We start from the raw sequence: 17,522 nt of genomic DNA, 5'->3' as shown, positions 1-17,522 counted from the left end.
ACTTTTATCATTTACATAATGAATGCCACCACACTTCAGTTGTACAGTCGGGTTCACGACCCTTGTCCTGCATGCTTCTTCTCCTGTCATTGTCCTGTGCCTATCTTGTCCTGTCCTTCCCTCACAGGGTGTAGCACTACAGCCCCATGCAACACTCATATTTAATGTTTCATTGTTGTAGATAAATAATGATTTACTTCTCTCATCCTGTTTACAAGTAGTGCTTTGTCTTTTGTATTTGTTTCTCTCTCCCTTCTAGAAACTTTGTTCTGTTCGAGTGATCAAGTCTGATTCGCAATAAACCTCAATTGTAATACCACAGGGTAAAAGGTTAAAAGCTCCACTCCAGTTCCGGCATAAAAGGGATACAGATTTTCCATTCTGCTTGACCGAACAGCCGAAGAGGACAGAAAAAAAAAAAAAAAAGAGAGATGCTGTGGCAGGGCCTCAGTAGAGCTATTCACACCAGACACCCCAGGAATCTTGTTGAACTGCAACAGAAGGAATGGTCCAAAATCCATCTTGATCGTGTACGTCTGATCTGCAACAGGAAACATTTGGTTAAGGATATTGCTGCCAAAGGACATTAACGGTGGTGGCTATACAGTAACAGACATTTACGAGCCGGAGCCATCATGTGTTTTTATTGCACTTTGAGGTTAAGCGGTTATGTAAATCTAAGGCCTACGAACCTATGAATGGAACCTTTGCAAGGCTGACTACGGCATATGGGAAGTTGTTTTCTTTACGAGTCCTGCAAACAGCAACAGCCCGCAAATGCAAGTACAGCACTTTGTTACAGCTGTGGTTGTTGTTTTTTGAAAGTGAGTTGAGTTGACTACAGTGTTGATTAACATTTAACTGAATACTAGTGATCAGTGCCGTGGGAAATCATCAGGGATGCTGCCGGAAAGGATCCAATTTCAGATCATTTTTCTGAAAACTATTTACAATCCCAATTCCGATGAAGTTTGGACGTTGTGTTAAACATAAATAAAAACAGAATACAATGATTTGCAAATCATGTTCAACCTATATTTAATAAAGTTGGGAAACACTCCACTAGACCACATTATTTGCAAAAAAAACCAAAAACATGCAATATTATGAAACCCTTAACCTATAATGAACATGATTTTTTATTTTTTTTATTTCAACGAATTATGCATAATTGCTTTCATACCATTCAGGCTAATAGTATACTGTGTATAATTATATATGTATGAAGGTGGTTAATAAATAAGAAATTATTTCCTGTAGTACATTGTATATAATATTAGATTGTGTTATGGGAATAGTATATGACAATAATGAAATAATGTTGCAATATGGAAAATGGAATGGAGACTAAAGGGTTAGGAACAGATACTATAAGTTGTACTTCCAACTCCCTTTCGAACATGTATGAGAAAGCAAGTTGATCTCACTACTAATTGTGTTATACACTGTTTAAATTTGTTTTACTTTGTCTTTGTTGTTTGCATAGGTGATTGTTTTGTATGTGTATTGTTTGTCTGCATTTTGTGTACTTATAATAACTTTTTTTTTTTTTTTTTTGGGGTACTCCGGCTTTCTCACACAATCCCAAAACACGCACGTTAGATCAATTAAAGACCCTGTAAAGTGAACTTGGAGATTTCTTTCCAATTACAACCCCAATTGCAATGAAGTTGGGAAGTTGTCTTAAACATAAATAAAAACAGAATACAATGATTTGCAAATCATGTTCAACCTATATTTAATTGAATGCACTACAAAGACAAGATATTTAATTTATTGTTTTGAGCAAATAATCATTAACTGAGAAATTTATGGCTGCAACACATTGCAAAAATGCTGGGACAGGTGGCAAAAAAGACTGAGAAAGTTGAGGAATGCTCATCAAACACCTGTTTGGAACATCCCACAGGTGAACAGGCTAATTGGGAACAGGTGGGTGCCATGATTGGGTATATAAGGAGCTTCCCTGAATTGCTCAGTCATTCACAAGCAAACATGGGGCGAGATTCACCTCATTGTGAACAAGTGCGGGAGAAAATAGTCGAACAGTTTATGGACAATGTTCCTCAATGTACAATTGCAAGGAATTTAGGGATTTCATCATCTACAGTCCATAATATCATCAAAAGGTTCAGAGAATCTGGAGAAATCACTGCATATAAGCGGGAAGGCCCAAAACCAACACTGAACAACCGTGACCTTCGAACCCTCAGGCGGCACTGCACCAAAAACCGACATCAATGTGTAAAGGATATCACCACATGGGCTCAGGAACACTGCAGAAAACCAACGTTAGTAAATACAGTTCGGCGCAACATCCGTAAGTGCAACTTGAAACTCTAGTGTGCAAAGCAAAAGCCAATTATCAACAACACCCAGAAGCGCCGCCGACTTCTCTGGGCTTGAGCTCATCTAAGATGGGCTGATGCAAAGTGGAAAAGTGTTCGGTGGTCCGACGAGTCCACATTTCAAATTGTTTTTGGAAATTGTGGACGTCGTGTCCTCCGGGCCAAAGAGGAAAAGAACCATCCGGACTGTTATGGACGCAAAGTTCAAAAGCCAGCATCTGTGATGGTATGGAGCTGTGTTAGTGCCAATTGCATGGGCAATTTACCCATCTGTGAAGGCACCATGAATGCTGAAAGGTACACACAGGTTTTGGAGAAACATATGCTGCCATCCAAGCTACATCTTTTTCATGGACGCCTCTGCTTAGTTCTGCGAGACAATGCCAAACCACATTCTGCACGTGTTACAACAGCGAGGCTTCGTAGTAAAAAAGTGCGGGTACTAGACAGGCCTGCCTGCAGTCTAGACCTGTCTCCCATTGAAAATGTGTGGCGCATTATGAAGCGTAAAATACGACAACTGAGACCCCGGACTGTTGAACAGTTGAAGCTGTACATCAAGCAAGAATAGGAAAGAATTCCACCTACAAACTTCAACAATTAGTGTCCTCAGTTCCCAAACGTTTATTGAATGTTGTTAAACGAAAAGGTGATGTTAACACAGTGGTAAACACGACCCTGTCACAGATTTTTTGGAAAGTGAAAATTCGAAGTTGATGATCATTTGCTAAAAACAATAAAGTTTTTCAGTTTGAACATTAAATATCTTGTCTTTGTAGTGTATTCAATTAAATATAGGTTGAACATGATTTTCTAATCCTTGTATTCTGTTTTTATTTATGTTTAACACAACATCCCAACTTCATTGGAATTGGGGTTGTAAATGAAAGATGTTTGAAGATAACTGCTGAAAATGTGAAAAGGATGAGAATTCTGTGGCACTAAGTTGTAGGGATATAGCGTGAAACTGTTTTTCACCATTTCAGTTTTCCTGATTTTTGGAGCATGGCTCGTCATAAGAAACATTTTAGATGTAGTGGTATGATTGACAGTTGAAAGTTGAACCAGGCGTGGTTTAAGCACTTTTATCAGGAACACCCACAGTGTTCCAGAGCAGAGAGAACTGATTGATTATTCATTGATTTTGGAGCCTCATTTTATAAAATTGCAGATTTTTAAAAATCATTCACACTTGGTTGGGTTGTTAACAACTCTATTCCCTGCGGTGTGTCAAGAAGAAGACGAAGAAGAAGAATTTTTGCTTTACGGGGATTTTAAAGACTCTAAATTGACCATAGGTGTGATTGTGAGGGTGAATAGCTGTTTGTCTATGTTTACCGCAATTGACCAGGTGACGAGTCCACCCAAAGTCAGCTGGCATAAGCTGCAGTTCGGCCGCAAGCCTCATGAGGACAAGCGGTGTAGAAAACAAATGGATATATTTCAAAATCCTGGCGGGCTGCCTATTATTGGCCACTCTACCATCAATGCCTGATTGGTGGAGTGCTTCAGCAATGGTTGACCTTGTGGATGGTTCTCATATCTCCGCAAGGGAAGACTGGCGCGTCGCCATAGTGACCATAGAGTTCTTGTTCGCCTCTCTGACCAAGGCCCTTCTTCCCCAGTTACTCAGCTTGGTTGGACAGCCAGATCTAGGATGGGTCCTAGTGGTTGCAAACTTCTTCCATTGAGACCACAGTGCTTTTCGGGACCCTCAAAGCTGCTGAAATTCTTTTGTATCCTTCCCCAGATTTGTGCTTTGACACTCAGATGTCTGCAGACAATTAGACTTCATTGCTTGGTTTCTGCTCTGATATGCACTGTCAGCTGAGACCTTATATAGACAGATGTGTGCCATTCCAAATGATGTTCAATCAATTGAATTTAGCACAGATGGACATTCAAGTTGGAGAAGCATCTTAAGGATGATCAGTGGAAATCAGATGCACCATAGGAAAGGGTGTGAATACTTATGTAAATATTATGTTTGAATTATTATATTTTTGATAAATGTCTGAAAATATGTTTGTACTTTGTCATTATGGGATATTTTATGTCGATTTTTTTTTAAAGAATACTATACTCAAATCAGCTTTAGAATAAGTTTGTAAGAGCAAAATGTGGAAAACATGAAGGGGTGTGAATACTTTCTGGTGGCACTGGATACAAAGACGATAACAGATAAAAGAACAATTTGAAGAATGAAAGATAAAGAACAAAAATAAGTATGGTAGGTTGCAGAGGTATTGCACACTGTAAACATTCAAGTGAAGAGGATTACAAATGAAAGAAACATTTTTGCACTGTGTGGTTCACACAATTTGATGTTATTTGAACTCCAAATTGTAGTACTTTGAAAGTTGTAATTTTGGGACAGATGTAACAGGAACTGTAAAACCAGCCATCCATCCATTTTCTTTACTGCTTATCCTCACTTTGGTCGGGGGCTGCCGGAGCCTATCTCAGTTATCTTCGAGCGGGAGGCGGGGTACACCCTGAACCGGTCGCCAGCCGATCGCTGGGCACATAGAAACAAACAACCATTCGCACTCACATTCACACCTCAGGGCACTTTAGAGTGTTCAATCAACCTACCACGCATGTTTTTGGGACGTGGGAGGAAATTGGAGTACCCGGGAGACAACCTACGCAAGGCACCGGAAGAACATGCAAACTCCACACAGGCGAGGCTGGATTTGAACTCGGGTCCTTAGAACTGTGAGGCAGATGTGCAAACCAGTCGTCCACCGTTCCACACATTTAAAACAATCTTAATCTTAAATTCATTTCAGGTCTCGCTTGTGTTATGGCATCCCTGTATCTTTGCCTCTACTACAATATCATCAATGCATGGGGTTGGAATTCATTTCAAGTGAGCTACTAAATAATAATTTACTGTATTTAATTAGAGGAAATTCCAAGCTCATTTGGGCCCTTCACATTTGCCTGTCAAACACAAGCGTAAGAATAAGATAACTTACTATGAAAAAAAAGTTTAAACAAAATAAATTCTCTGTCTTTGATGAGAACTGACAACACGAATAAACAAATATGAGTCCTCTTACTTCATATTCACTTTCCTCCGGTGTATAGTCTTATTTTTTCACATTCTTCTTCTCTTAACACACCTTGTTGAGGCTGGTTCCTCCTTTGGAATATGCGTCGCCAAAAACCCAACACAAAACAAGCGAAGCGTTAATCCTTCGAAGGACTGACAGGATGAACTCGGAGCGAAAATGTGTTGGTTTGACTCTGTCTCCAGGTGGTTTACTTTACTGCCATATTTCCCTACGTGGTCCTCATTATCTACCTCATCAGGGGTTTGACTCTTCCTGCTGCACAACAAATAACAATCATCAAATGGTGCTCAAACCCCTTCTGGCTTTTTTTGTTTTGTTCGCAGATGCCTTGAAGCGTCGTCATATCAAATTCTGGTTATATGGGGACCAATCATCTTTAAACAGTTAATTTGTGAACACATATGAAAATGTTTGGCATTCCTTGCGTCTGGACCCGCTGCACACCTGCTGGGAGCTGCTCCCCACAATGAGAGCGCGCCCCTTCCATGCCCACGACACTTATCAGTACTATACAGTACTGATTTCAAAGGATACAAGACAACGTACTTTAGGTCAAAGGACAAATGATCACACATTCTACCTGTCGGATGATAACCAGCTGAAGATACAGGTGTGGTTGAAAGGGCGCACCGGTGGAAAATGTTTGGTGCTCCACTTGTGGCAACCTTCAACCCATTTTCCTCACTGTTATCAGTGATGTACACACTGTTGTCTGACACCGATTTCTAGTTCATTACAGTATTTTCTTCAGTGTTAATTCCAAGACGTGAAGAGGCAATTCTAATTCTGCAAAGCTATATCAAAAGATTCAGTGAAATAGAAACACAATTGAAAAGTTTTGTAGTGTGGTACACTATGGCAGAGGTGGACAATAGTACTCACACTTTGTAGACGTACAGATACTTAATCTAAAAACACTGGTAAAAGTAGAATATACCTAGTCAACTCCTTTGGTAAAAGTGAAAATGTATAGACTCTACAATGTGCTTAAGTACAAAAGTCAAAACTAACATGATTGTTTTTTTTTTTTTTGTATTTATATCCTTATTACGTCGTGTCATCATCTGTGGACGTTGAAAAAAGTAACAAGCCTATTTTGACGAAGTCACGAGAAGAAAGAACAGATATCTGTCATTTCACACGTAGGGAGGAAAAGTCAAAAGTCTTCAGAAATATAAAAACTAGTACAGTTACTGGAAAAATCTACTTGCGTACAGTATACTTCCCACTGCTGCTATTGATCAGATGCAAATTCTGAAAAAACTGGGTCAAGACGTCACCTGAAGTCAAAGGCTGATAACATGACAATAAACGAGTTTGTAACATCTCTTGAGAGAGCCATCCAATCCTTTTTCGATACCGCTTGTCCTCATTGGGGCTACAGGTGAGCTGGTGCCTATCTTACCTGACTTGGGGCGAGACACACCCAGTACACCCAGGGGGGGGGGGGGGGGGCGCTGGAGCCGATCCCAGCTGACTTCGGGCGAAAGTCGGACTATGCCCTGAACTGGTCGCCAGTCAGTCGCAGGGCACATATCGACATGGACAACTTTTGATAACACAAAGGTAATTTGGATATAGTTCTTCGCTGAACTCTCTTTTCATTGAAGCACAACAAGTTTAAAATACCAAAATGTGGTATTATGTGTGGTATATTTGGCCCCCGTGATTGATCAAAATTCAAAAGTGTGATTAATCTGATTTATATATATATTTTTTTTAAATAGCGATTGTCAGCCCTAATTTAAATCCATGGACATTTTAGTCTTCAATTACCTACCATGCATGCTTTTGGAATGTGGAAGGAAGCCAGAGAAAAACAACATTCAACCTCTACACAGGAGGGCCAGAGGAAGAGATCTCTCGACTGTGAGGCACAAGTGCTAACCACTGACTAACAAGGCAGCCAAAAGAGGTGAGTGAAACTTTATGGAACAGTATATTTACATGATATCTAGTGTATGTTATAAAGTTGTGGTGGGAAGTGAATTTTATTGTGCAAAATTTGAAAAAGACCGAGACACAAATGATTATTGAATTAACCACTCATTAACAGGTAAAACCAGTGTTAGAGAACAGAGTTGGGACGAACAGAACATAGGCTATTGATTTTTGTCTTGTATTTGGACTATAATGCTGTCTGTGGTGCCTAAAAATTTGAGCTGAAAAGTCAGATGTAGTTTGTCTTCACTCTCATTCAGGTCATTATGACTCTCAGACGGAGATGCAGCTGGCTGTTGAATGACCCATGTGCACCATCCTGCTGTGTCCCACTTAAGTTGTTTGAGCCAATGCCGCCACCAATTAGTGCACATCTGTTGGTTGCCTGTAAAATGGGATTTAAAATAGATTCAGTATGCTTTGGATCATGGGTCATCATAGGCCAAAATTTACCACCATGTAATGTGTACAAACATCACGCCCCCATCATCAAGACTGGACTAGCCAACATCTCAGCATTTTTTACTAATAGGTGCAATGGATTACATTAAGACTGTTATACAATACCAGCCTGTAATCTACCTAATAGGCTTGACAAAGTCTGATGATTTATATGGTAAATTGACTTGGTAAATATAGAGCAAGCATCACATCTGACAAAATAAGATGAGAGGTTAACCTTTATCTTCTCCTTGCGCGGTCACCGTTTTGTGTTGGAGGGGTTTGTGTGTCCCAATGATCCTAGGAGGTAAGTTGTCGGGGCTTTATGTCTCCGATAGGGTCACCCAGGCCAAACAGGTCCTAGGTGAGGGACCAGACAAAACATGGCTCAAAGACCCCCTATGAAAAGAAACAATTTTAGACAGCATTTCCCTTGCTTGGAAGCGGATCACCAGGGCCCCCCTCTGGACCCATGCCTGGAGGTGGGGCTTGAAGGCGAGCACCTGTTGGCCAGGTCTGCAAACATGGCGCACAGCCCAAAGAGACAATGTGGGTCCCCCTTCCCAATATCACCGCATGTAAAATCACCACCTGTGGGAGGGGCCTAGGAAGCCGGGAGCAGCGTGAGCTCGGTGGCAGCTGAAGGAGGGGGACCTTGGCGGTCTAATTGTTGGCTACAAACTGGGTCTTGGGACATGGTACGTTACCTCTCTGGCAGTGAAACAGCCTGAGGAGGTCAAGAAATTCAGACTACACATATTCGGGCTCGCCTCATCAGACAGCTTAGGACGTGTACAAGTTATCTTCTGTTGTTTGTGTTGTAATGCCTTGATCGGAAAGTCCAGCGAAAATAGGTCATGGTTATTGTTGTTATGCCAGTGGTTATATATTTTTTGTTATTTGTTAGGCCTTTTGTCTGTACTTATCATCATACCGCTATCCTGAAAGAACATCTAATTACCTCTGATAATTTCCCAAGGGGCGGCACGGTGGACGACTGGTAAGAGCGTCAGCCTCACAGTTCTGAGGACCCGGGTTCAATCCCCGGCCCCGCCTGTGTGGAGTTTGCATGTTCTCCCCGTGCCTGCGTGGGTTTTCTCCGGGCACTCCGGTTTCCTCCTACATTCCAAAAACATGCATTAATTAGAGACTCTAAATTGCCCGTAGGCATGACTGTGAGTGCGGATGGTTGTTTGTTTCTATGTACCCTGCGATTGGCTGGCAACCAGTTCAGGGTGTACCCCGCCTCCTGCCCGATGACAGCTGGGATAGGCTCCAGCACGCCCGCGACCTTTGTGAGGAGAAGCGGCTCAGAAAATGGATGGATGGATGGATAATTTCCCAAGGACTTATTAGCCATAATTTGTGACTGTCAAGTGTCAATAATTTGTGGTTTCAATGCGAACACTCCACCCATACAACGTAGCTGCTGTTGTGACCACATATACATCACGTGATCGTTACAGTCATCCATCCATCCATCCATCCATCCATTATCTGAGCCGTTTATCCTCACTAGGGTCGGGGGCATGCTGGAGCCTATCCCAGCTATCATCGGGCAGAAGGCGGGGTACAACCTGAACTGGTTGCCAGCCAATCGCAGTCGTTACAGTCAATACACCAAAATAAAGAGTGGAAGTAGAGCAGGTTTGGAAAATCTCTCTCATTTTTGTAATTCACGTATTTACAAAACAGACAATTTACATTCATGAAACAGTTATAAATGTTTGAAATGATCGACTAATTCCCCAACTAGATAAAATTGATTCATAACTTCAATTAGGTGATCATATGGATATGATACAATGGATGTAGGTAATGGCTGTAAAGCACTGTAAATTTCCCCCCCCCTATACAGAGTAGAGCAATTGCATTTTCATATTTATTGACACTCAAAACTAGTGTGTGTGAAAATTATCATCTAAAACACAGTTGGTAATAGGAAAATTTTGATTAAATTTAAAGAATGTGAGTTGAATAATCTTACAGGTTGTGTACAGAATATCTGTAACAACTGAGTATAAAGGGGAATCTTGTTTTGATCGACCCCTCAGGAAAAATGCTGCATATATAGTAAATAGATTTAGTACATAGACACGTACAACCATATGTTGACAATAGGGAAAGATGTCAAGAGGCAGGTAGCAGTGGAAAGACTGTTGCACCCTAAACAGTTGGGAGCCTTGCCAAATAGCCTGTTGGCAATGCTCGGAAAGCAAATCACTCTTGGTCCGGAACCACTTTCAAATTTACATGCTTGGCCCATGGTAGGTCATCTTCTTTTTCTCTCAACCTTTCACGTTACTGATCGAGCTGCGGCCTGCCATATACAGTAAGTGGCATAGAAATCCTTGAGACACTTGAAGTAGATAAACCAATAAAAGTGATTACTCAGGATGATAATCCCATTAAAAAAGGCAATAGGAATGGTGTAGATATGGTGTCGTAAAAATTACATGATTGAAGCTCTGCATGCGGACAAAAGAAAACAAGGCCAGCGGGGTTAAAAACAAGTACTCCCCCTACAAAAACAACATCCCAATGACCATGCTTAACTGCTCTTTAAGGACAGTCTGTATGATCACTACAAGACCTGGCATTCTGTTTGGTTTGTCCATCAAACACTAATGGGTGAAAAGGCAAAAAGAAAGTAAGGTACTATACACTGGAAGTACAGTATGTATTTGGCTCAGCATGTATCCCTAAAATATCAAAATCAAAATATGATATATACTAAATAGACAAAACCCAGTCAGCAAACATATGTTGCATTGACATCAGCCCATCATCAAACGTTCCATTGCCCTGATGTTGCAGGGAGAGCGTTTCCTCATTGCAAAACGTCGCCGAGATGTTGGCCTGTCATCAGAGGTTCCATCGTTCTGATGTTGCAGGGAGTGCATTTCCATCCATCCATCCATTTTCTTCCGCTTATCTGAGGTCGGGTCACGGGGGCTGTAGCTTCAGCAGGGAAGCCCAGACTTCCCTCTCCGCAGCCACTTCCTCCAGCTCTTCCGAGGGGATCCTGAGGCGTTCCCAGGCAAGTCCAACCCTCACCGGAAATGAGTGCCGGCAATGCAGACCAAACTCTGACACTGGTCGTATAGGGACCGAACAGCCAGGGGGTTCGGTACCCCATACTCACGAAGCACCCCCCATAGGACTCCATGAGGGACACGGTCGAACAGCTTCTCCAAGTCCACAAAACACATGTAGACTGGAAGGGCGAACTCCCATGCACCCTCATGGACCCTGCCGAGGGTGAAGAGCTGGTCCACTGTTCCACGGCCAGGACAAAAACAACACTGCTCCTCCTGAATCTGAGATTTGACTTCCCGACGGACCCTCCTCTCCAGCACCCCCTGACTAGACCTTACCAGGGAGGCTGTGGAGTGTGATCCCCCTGTAGTTGGAACACACCCTCCAGTTCTCCTTATTAAAAAGTGGGGCCACCACCCCAGTCTGCCAATCCAGAGGAACTGTCCCAGGATGTCCATGCGATGTTGCAGAGGCATGTCAACCATGACAGCCCTACAACATCCAGAGCCTTTAGGAACTCGGAGCCAACTCACCACGAGGTGGTGATCAGTTGACAACTCCGCCCCTCTCTTCATCCGAGTGTCCAAGACATGCGGCCGCAATTCCGATGACACGACCACAAAGTCGATCATTGGACGGAGACCTCGGGTGTCCTGGTGCCAAGTGCACGTGTGGACACTCTTATGCTTGAACATGGTGTTCGTTATGGACAATCCATGGTGAGCACAGAAGTCTAATAACAGAACACCACTCGAGTACTGATTGGGAAGGCCGTTCCTCATAATCACGCCCTTCCAGGTCTTACTGTCATTGCCCACATGAGCATTGAAGTCCCCCAGCAGAACGATGGAGTCCCCAGCGGGAGCGCTCTTCAGCACCCCCTCTAAGGACTCCAAAAACGGTGGGTACTCTGAACTCCTGTTTGGTGCAAAGGCACAAATAACAGTCACGACCCCCCCAAAGGCGGCGGGAGGCTACCCTCTCGTCCACCAGGGTGAACCCCAATGTACAGGCGCCGAGCCGGGGGGTAATAAGTATACCCAAAACTACTCGGCGCCTCTCACCATGGGCAACTCCAGAGTGGAGAGTCCAACCCCCCTCAAGAGGACTAGTACCAGAGCCCAAGCCGTGTGTGGAGGCAAGCCTGACTATATCTAGTCTGAACTTCTCAACCTTGCACACCAGCTTGGGCTCCTTCCCTGCCAGAGAGGTGACATTCCATGTCCCTAGAGCCAGTTTCTGTAGCCGGGGATCCAATCGCCACGGTCCCCGCCTTCGGCCACCACCCAGCTCACACTGCACCCGACCCCTATGGCCCCTCCCACAGGTGGTGAGCTCATGGGAAAGGGGACCCACATTACCCTGTCGAGCTGTGCCCCATGAGTGCAGGCCTGGCCACCAGGAGTTCGCCTTCGAGCCCCACCTCCAGGTCTGGCTCCAGAGGGGGTCCCCGGTGACCCGCTTCCGGGCAAGGGAAACCTAGATCCATTTAATTTAATTTAACCCCAATGAAGGGTTTTGGCAGCCGTGCTTTGTCTGGTCCCTCACCGAGGACCTGTTTGTCATGGGTGGCCCTGTTAGGGGCATAAAGCCCCAGACAACTTAGCTCCGAGGATCATTGGGACACACAAACCCCTCCACCACGATAAGGTAACGGCTCAAGGAGATGGGAGCGCATTTCTTCATTGGCAATATGTCGCCGAGATGTCGGCATTTTTAATAAAAAATTACCACCACATGACTTATGAACGATTAAAGCTGGAGCGCCAGCCAGTGTCGCTCCACTCCATTCACTACGCTGATCGGCTCAGAGGTTGTTTAAGTACATTTACTATCCAATATGAAAAAAGAGTACTGACTTTTAAAAATACCAACCTAGTTTCGTGTTTGTTATGAAGACACAAAATTCAGGATAAGACACTTAATTCACAGATCTACAGCAAAAACAAGACAAAAATACAATGAATAAATAATGAACATCAATAACAGAAAAATCAGCCTCAGATTCCTCCTCTGACAGCCCGAGAAGGGGAAAAAAAATCTAGTGAGCACGTCAGTATCTCTTGTCATCATGTAAGTTAAAGTAAGTCAAAACAGAACAAAGTGTGAACAGTAGAAGTGAAAGGCGAACCATTTACTCAAAGAATTATCACAAAACATTGTTGGCTCGTAAATCAGATACACACTGAGCGCAGTGCTAGTCCGTGAAAATCACAACCAGCTGGTCGAGTTACCTTTAATACCTGTGTAAAGCTGGAAGCCGGGATATGCGGGCTCCTCCTGGCACACTCGGTTTGTTCCTAACATTCGACAACTTCATTACCTGTGGCAAGTGGCAACACTGCCATTTTATGGCAATTTAATTGAAATAATAACTTACCTGAAAAATGCTGGTGGCAAAAGTCATTCTGGTGCTTTAAATAATAGACCTGTAAACAATTTGTGCAGTCACAGTGCAAAGACCGTTAAGTACCCGCCTACACAACACGGGATTGGCCAGCCGAGCGGGAGGGGTGTGCGTGCAGTTTGGTCAGACTCCATACCTCACTGGTCATGCGGCACTTCTATGACCAGTTTAAACTAACAGTGTGCAAAACTCCCCTCCTGGAGCCGTCACATTATCATGGTGGAGGGTTTGCATGTCTCAATGAGCCTAGGAGCTAAGTTGTCTGGGGCTTTCTGCTCCTGGGAGGAGGAACACCCATGGCAAACAGGTCCTTGGTGAGGGACCAGACAAAGCACACTCAAAGACCCCTTATGATGAGTACAAATATTGGATCTTGTTTTCTCTCACCCGGACGCGGGTCAGAGTGGACCATGTTCTGCGCCTCAATTATTGACATAAGATGTGGCTGTAAGGTGGTTGGTGCCTGTCATGGTGGCAATCCCCGAATTCGTGGGTGGACATCACCGTTAAGGGATGCCATCAAGCTGAAGAAGGAGTCCTATCGGGCCTTTTTGGCCTGTGTGACTCCGGAGGCAGCTGATGGGCACCGGCTAACTAAGCGGAATATGGCTTTTGTGGTCGCTGAGGCAAAAACTCGGGCGTGAGAGGACTTTTGGTGAGGCCATGGAGAAGGACTTCCAGATGGCTTTGAGGAAATTCTGGTCCACCATCTGGTGTCTCAGGAGTGGGAAGCAGTGCACCATCTTCACTGTGATTAGTAGGTATGGGGAGCTGCTGACCTTAATTTGGGATGTTGTTAGTCCGTTGGCCGAATATTTCGAAGACCTCCTCAATTTTTTCGACAAGCATTCTGAAGAGGAAGCAGAGACTGGGGCCTCTGAGGCGGGCTTTTCTCCAGGTTTGAAGTGGTTAAAAGGTTCCTCGGTGGCGGACCCCTGCGGTGGATGAGATCCGCCCGGAGTTTCTAAAGGTTCTGGATGTGGTGGGGCTGTCCTGGCTGACAAGCCTCGGGAACATCGTGTGGACATCGGGGACAGTGCCTCTGGATTGGTAGACCGGTGTGGTGGTCCCCCTTTTTAAGAAGGGGGACTGGAGGGTGTGTTCCATCAACAGGGGGATCACACTCCTCAGGCTCCCCGATAAGGTCTATTCAGGGGTTCTCAAGAGGAGGGTCCGTCTGGAAGTCGATTTTGAGATTCAGGAGGAGCAGTGTGGTTTTCGTCCTGGCCGTGGAACCGGGGAATAGCCTCAGATGTGGACTTGAGGGTGCATGGGAGTTATCCCAACCAGTCTACATGTGTTTTGTGGACTCCTCGGGGAGTACTGTGGAGGGAGCCTCCTGAGTATGGGGTACCAGACCCCCTAATAAGGGGCGTTCGGTCCCTGTACGAACGGTGTCAGAGTTTGGCAATAAGTCGAACACGTTTCCAGTGAAAGTTGGACTCTCCCAAGGCTGTCCTTTGTCACCAATACTGTTCATTACCTTGATGGACAGAATTTCTAGGCACAGCCGAGGTGTTGAGAGGGTCCGCTTTGGTGGCCTCAGCATTGCGTCTCTGCTTTTTGCAGATGATGTGGTTCTGATGGCTTCATCAAGCCGTGACCTTCAACTCCCGCTGGAGCGATTCACAGCCGAGTGTGAAGCGACTAGGATGAAAATTAGCACCTCCAAATCTGAGGCCATGGTCCTCAGTCGGGGAAGAGATCCTGCCCCAAGTGGAGGAGTTTAAATATCTCAGGGTTTTGTTCATGAGTGAGGGAAGAATGGAGCAGGAAGATCGACAGGCGGATCGGTGCAGCATCTGCAGTGAATCGGACTCTGTATTGGTCTGTCATGGTGAAGAAAGAGCCGAGCCAAAAGGCAAAGCTCTCTATTTACCGGTCAGTCTACGTTCCTACCCTCACCTCTGTGCATCGTGACCGAAAGAACAAGATCGCGGATACAAGTGGCCGAAATGAGTTTCCTTCGTAGGGTGTCAGGGCTCTCCCTTAGAGATAGGGTGAGAAGCTCGGTCATCCAGGAGGGGCTCAGAGTCGAGTGCTTCTCCTCCGCATCGAGGGGAGCCAGATGAGGTGGCTTGGGCAACTGGTTAGAATGCCCCCAGGACGCCTCCCTGGTGAGGTGTTCCGGGCACGTCCCACTAGGAGGTGGCGCCGGGTGTCCGAGCTGGCCCGGGAGTGCCTCGGGATCCGCCCGGAAGAGCTGGACGAAGTGGGTGGGGAGAGGTAAATCTGGGTTTCCCTGCTTAAGCTGCTGCCCTGCAACCCTTCCTCAGATAAGTGTAAGAAAATGGATGGATGGTGTGCAGAACGTTTGAAGCAGAACATGAAAGAGGATTTTTTTATTTATTAAAATAACATTACAGCTGACAATGAAAAAGGGACACAAAAAGACAAGTGTTTTTTTGTCAGACTCCTACATCGCCTACATTTGCCTGAAACTATCATATTTGTCTGTGTAAGAATGTCATCGATGGAAACCCTCTGTCCCCATCTCGTCGAGAATAACCATATAAAAATTGTCTGATCGAATTTCCATTAGCACCCCCTTGATGAGATGTTGAATGAAGCCGGGAAGCCGGAATGCTTATCAGCTGTATAAGCAATTGTCGGCCGATGTGCCTTCCTAAGCCAGATGTAGGTGTGACGTATATTTACTGACTGGGAAGTAAATAGGCACACAATTTTTGATAAAATAATTCATCAATCAGATATTGGTACTAATTTTCATCACATTCATCATATGTATTCAAAATGTAGCCAGGGGATTGGCCAATATTGTGTCCTGTCTACTGGGAATATATTATGATGAAGTGCGACTGAAAACAGTCATGCCACTTGTCATTTCATGGCACCCTTTGCTCAAAAACAACCTGGTCACTTCCTCCTAGATGCTGCTTTCAGATTAAAATTGCCCTTATTCTCTCCTTCATCTGTTTGGAATAGATTATGCATTATGTTTTAAATTATTTATTTGCCTTACGACAGGCTCCAGTTTTCCCTGCGACATGGAACTTTACACACTTTTAGGAACTATGGCATGTCTTAAGGTAACTTTCTCAGTGTAAACTGTACAGTCCACAATATGGGATGGGTAGTGAACAGAAAACTAAACTTCAACAAGAAAAGTGGAGTATAGACCTTTGTCCGCTGAACAATTTGATACAAGTTCAATTCATGGGAATTTAGTAATGTTTCTTGACATATTCTTCATGCAGAACTAAAAATACAAAAGCTCCCGCTGTTTTGATTCTAATTGAGACAAATTGTCTTGCCAGTCAAAATAAAGATGTGTCAAAGAGTGACCGGATGGCAGAGCTCAGAATTAAAAGCAGTAACAGCAAGGGGCCGTTAACAAAGGACTGTCTGTAATTAAGAACAAATTGTTAAAAAATAGGTTGGTGTTTGTCGAATACCGGATTTTGAAAACATATTTTATCTCAAAATTCTATTATTATATTTCAAATGTATCTGACACAGGGCAAGTGTGGCATTAGGCGACATGTGCAGCACACCAAACCACTGGGAAATTACTTTAATATCAACTTTGACAGGTAACTTCAAAGCCCTGATACAAAGCAGTTCACAGTCAAGATGGTGAGACTGAGATTAGGAATTTGCTTTTGGGAGAAGTCATGTAATCAATAATCCACCGGTAGCAGGTCAGTGATGCTCACACTTCATTGTTTTCGCAATCCACAATTTACAGAAAGCAGGCCGGAGAAACTCACAGTTCATTGTCTTTAAAGCAGAATCCCAAACACCCACCGAGACAAGCAAACAAGCGTGCTAAGGAAGACCTTCAAGGCAGAAAGGATTCATGGAGTAGTGTTGTAGCGTCTTGCATGGATGAATGTCGAACAACCTGATAATGATGAGTCATCAACAAAACCTCAAATAAGTGGTTGTGGCTGACTGGCAGTGGTGGGCGCGATAGACTGTGACAGTATCAGAATAGTCTTTGTCCCATAAGGGGAAATTCAATTTACACTCTGCTGCATATTTCTGGATCACACCACATAGAGAAGCAGACCACACACATGCAGGCATGGATAGAGAAATGTCAAAGTGATGCGGCACAAGCTTGAGGGCAACTCAACTCGATGGAGACTACCATTTCTTCAACAACTATTTTTAAAATCATTTATGTCGTCTGCATGGGACTTGAATTGTGCCCCTTCAGTTCAGATACCCCTCCTTGAGGCGTGACCTTATTGTAGTGGAGGGGTTTGTGTGTCCCAATGATCCTAGGAGCTAAGTTGTCTG

The sequence above is a fragment of the Phycodurus eques genome, chromosome 4, assembly GCF_024500275.1.
Source record: "Phycodurus eques isolate BA_2022a chromosome 4, UOR_Pequ_1.1, whole genome shotgun sequence".
Lineage (NCBI taxonomy): Eukaryota > Metazoa > Chordata > Actinopteri > Syngnathiformes > Syngnathidae > Phycodurus > Phycodurus eques.
This window is presented reverse-complemented; position numbering follows the sequence as displayed.